Consider the following 4,712-nt stretch of genomic DNA (forward strand, 5'->3'; position numbering starts at 1 on the left):
CTGAAAAATCTGCCAGGAACGAACAAAGAGCTCAATTCGTACAGTTTATCTCCAAGTCATGATATGCAAACACTAGAATGATTTCTGAATTGCCCATTAGCACAACCCAGAAAGCAAAAAGTATTTTAATTGAAATGATTGCTATTGAATGTGAGTCTCAGATGAAACAACCGCTTGCCTCCTGGTTTAAAACATTTGCCTCAGGCTGTGACCAATCAGTTATTACCAGTTCAAAACAGTCAATACTGTTTGACTTTTCCCAAACAAAAAATATATCATCACTTCTTTTTGTATTATTCTCATCAACACAACTTATACAAAGGAAATATGTGAACCAACTTCTAACAAAGCAAGCTCTTGTGAATCAGTGGGAAGCATGAAACACTTAAAAACTCATCAAGAAAATAAAAGAAAAACTAACTGAAGCTGTAAGCTTCAATTCTTCATTGGAAAAACAATTAAGGCCCACTTTGTATAGATCATACAAATTTAAAAAGTCTTTTTTCAAAATATTCATAAGCAATTCAGTTAATTTCCAGGGATCAGTGTTTCTTATTGGCATCGTGTGCAGTTCTAGAATCTATAATATAGGAGGGGTGAACTGGAGAGGGTGAAGAAGAGGTTTAACTACCCACCTATGGTGTCTTTCTTCTTTGATCCTGGCCTGATTCTCCCACTGAGCATAGCCGGAGTTATTTATTACTGCCTGACTATCTTGGAATGGATTAGTGCCATTAGTGCCATCTATAACAGCCTGGAATCCAGAGCTACCCTGCGCAGTTACCCTGGGCATGGCATGTAAGTGGATATTGTCATCTTGCTTTGTGGACAGGGACCTGGGGGTCCTTGTGTGTGGGGTGGTATAGAGAAGGAACATCTTCTGTCCTCAAGACCAGTAGAGGATGCCATGACATCAGAGACTGACAACTCGTTCTGAGGTTGCCACCCAGGTCAGTGTAGTCTCAGCCATGAACGCCCGGCACCAGTGGAAGAAGGTGGATGACCTGTTGTGCTCTTCCAGCATGAGTGCCACTAACTTCTCTCCGATACCTCAGACTCACTCTATCTCTACTACTGCACCCACCTTCCACCAAGACTCATGTTCTACCACACTCAGTAGACCATAAGACCATCAAAAATAGGAACAGGAGTAGGCTGTTTGGTCCCTCGAATCTGCTCTCCTATTTATAGGAGCATGGCTGATCTTTCATTCCTCATATTGCCTTTCCTGCCTTTTCCCCGTGACCCTTGATTTCTCTATTCCTCAAAACTTGTCTATCTCAGTTTTAAATATACACAAGGGCTCTATCCCCACACCGCTCTGTGGCAAGGATTTCCAAAGGCTCACAACCCTCTGAAAGAAGAAATTCCTCCTTATCTCAGGGTTAATTTCCACCCCTTTATTCTGAGACTCTGCCCTCTAGTCCTCGACTCTCCCATGAGGGGAAACATTCTCTCAGCTTTTACTCTGTCAAGCCCCATTAGAAATCTTGTATGTCTCAATGAGGTCACCTCTCACTCTTTTAAACTCCAGTAAGTAGAGTCCCGAGCTGTTTAACCTTTGCTCATGAGACAATCCCCCCAATCCAGGGATCATTCTAGTGAATTTTCTGTGAACTGCCTCCAATGAAATAATATCTTTCCTTAAATAAAGGACCAAAACCACTCACATTAATCCAAATGTGATCTTACCAGGACCTTTTGGGGTTGCAGTAAGAATACCCTACTCTTATTCTCCAAACCCCATTGAAACAAGGACCAACATTCCATTTGGCTTCTTGATTACTTGCTGCACCTTTGTGCTAGCTTTCTGTGTTTCATACACAAGTCCCTCCAAGTGCCTTTGTGTTGCAGCTTTCTGCAACTTTTCTCCATTTAAGTATTGCATTCCATAATATGGAAAGGCAAGATGACTGATCTCGCCATGCTTGATGAATTGAAATATTTTTGCTCTGTTTGGCCTTCAGTGGTCAAGGTAAACCCCAGTTGGAGGTGGGGAGGGACAAGACCATGAAAGGATTTGAATTTGAGGATGAGAATTTTCAAATTGAGGCTTTGCCGTATGGAAAGAGGATGAAGGTCAGCCAGCACAGGATTTAGGGAGGGTTAGGATACAGACAGCAGTATGTTCAAACGGCACAAGTTTCCAGCTGCTGGCAAATTTGATCAAATTCTTCTACTCCTATTTTAATTGGATCCCCAGAATCAAGGAGGGGTGGGGGGGTGTGGAGGGTTCACCTAGTCACTCCTAATTCAAGCTCCAGACTGTTGTCCATAATCTTTGCCTTCTGCCACTGAGACACAATATCATTCTATCAGTTTACGAGGAGGCCCACATTTCTCCTGTCCATTCTCATTTTTGAATAAAATTATTTTTAAAGTTGTGTTGATTTTGACACACCTCAAGTTTCTGTTTATGTTCATTTCTGAAGCTCTGGCTATCTACTTTGTCAACTTATTGGCCTAATCATCTCTCCCAGTTTTGAAAGTCTGTGGCATTTTTCTCTTGCTTTTAAACTTTAATGAAGTCCTTTATCTCTTTTAGGCATCCATGTCACTGTGTTTTTGTTTTCACAAAGAACAGCACCTACCCTTTAAACTAATACTGTACAACTTTAAATACGTTTGTGCTATCTATTACTAATCTTCTGTCATGTTGCCCAGAAATAGATCTGTCCACATTGTCTGTAGCTAACCTTTGTCTCATCACACTAAAGTCATCTTTATTTAAATCTGCGTAGTTTCTCTCTTTCTGAATGATTCATGTTCTGATCAATGTTAGACAGTTTTCTTCCACTGATTTATAATCACCAGTGGACATTAAAGAACACCTGTCACTAGTTTAAAGAAAAGCTTGGGAGTTTTCCTTTGCTAATATTTATTCCCTCAACCAGCATCTCTTTAAAGCTCTTGTAATTGTCACTATTACTACTTGGAGGAGCTGATGGCGCACAAATTGCCTGCCATATCTTTCCACAATCATAACTACACTTCAAAAGTACTTTATTAACTATTAAGTACATTGGACTTTCTCAAAGTAGCGAAAGGTACCATAGAAATCAATCTTTTCCTTCCTTTCTCTTAAACGTTTTAACTAAATTTTTGTTTAAATATTACATATAACTGTACACACAGATTCAGAAAAGCTACAAATACAATTTGAGAAGGTTTCTGCAAAATAACATCACAGTGTAATGCACAATATTAATAACATAAAAGAATCCATTAAATAACAGAGTGAACATGAGAACAAAAGGATACTGTTTTGATTTACCTGGATTGTCGCTGTTTGTATGGAATTGTTCAATTCGGTTTCTGCACAATCTTCAGTCAATATGAGCCAGGAAGAGGTGAAACTACACAAGCAAAGTCCTGCAAGAATTGGCAATCTGAAATAAATTCACAAAATGTTGAAAATTCATTGCTGATGTACAAAGGGAGAAATAGATTTAACACTTCAGGACTTGTCATCAGAACTTGTAAAGTGAGAGGTGCAAAAGGTTTCAAACTAGGGAAATGAGGGGAGGGGGAATAAAGTACAAAAGGAATACTTTCAATTGTACGCACACAGGAAGCTATGAAAGAGAAGTTTTATTTTACTTTATCGAAGAGCTTTTGCAATGAGTAGTCAAACCTCAGCCTCCGTTCACCATTTGCTTAGGTTAGCTGATAAGGAGTAGAAATATATAAGTGTCAATTGGTGCTCTTAGCAGATGACTATTTGTGCACCAGAAGCATCAGAAGCTATTTAAGTGCAAACCAAATGAGATAAGTGGTCCTTTTTATGGAGTGGTGTATGAAGTGCTAAGAGACAGAGGTTTGCTTGAAAGGGTTCAGTAAAGACTTACAAGGATGTTGCTAAGGTTGGAGGATTTGAATTACAGAGAAAGGCTGAATAGCTGGGACTGTTTTCCCTGGAGCATCAGAGGCTGAGGTTTATAAAATCCGGAGGGGCATGGATAGGGCATATTTTTAGGGTGAGGGGGAAACGTTTAAAAGGGACCTGAGAAGCAAATTTTTCACACAAAGGGTGGTGCTTGTATGGAATGAGCTGGCAGAAGAAGTGGTGGAGGCTGGTACAATTACACAATTAAGACACATCTGGATGGGTACATGAAGAGGAAGGGTTTGGAGGGGTATGGCCAAGTACTGGCAAGTGGGACTAGATTAGCTCGGGATATCTGGTCGGCATGGATGAGTTGAACTGAGGAGTCTGTTAGTCTAACTGACTGCCAGGTCAGTTAGACTCGAAGTGTCAGCTCTTTTCTCTCCTTATGGATGCTGCCAGACCTGCTGAGGTTTTCCAGCATTTTCTCTTTTGGTCTGTTTCCATACTGTCCATCTCTATGAGTCTATGGAAACTACTACCATGTTAATGTCACCTCAGACCACACATCCTAACTTTGAAGGTTTACTTCCTGCAAGTCTATAATTGGAAATGCAATTTTCTGCTTTCAACTGGTAGAAATCAATGACAGAATTTAGATAGAAATTAGTGTCATTGTATATTTAGTTATATTTCCTAATTGAAGAGCAATTGTTACCTGGACTTTCCATAGGGTTTGCAAAGTTATGTCAAAGAACAGTTAAACAGTGGCATGGCCCTTACTGGAGTAAGGTGTCCAATTTGATATGCCAGGGAGGATGGATGTTAAGGTTTTAGATCGGATGCAGAGAAGGTCAAGTGCAAGTCAAGAGATGAGTCATTTCAT

This window comes from Chiloscyllium plagiosum, unplaced genomic scaffold, assembly GCF_037043375.1.
Source record: "Chiloscyllium plagiosum isolate Xiang-an unplaced genomic scaffold, Cpla_swu_hap1 HiC_scaffold_13, whole genome shotgun sequence".
In the NCBI taxonomy this organism is placed as follows: domain Eukaryota; kingdom Metazoa; phylum Chordata; class Chondrichthyes; order Orectolobiformes; family Hemiscylliidae; genus Chiloscyllium; species Chiloscyllium plagiosum.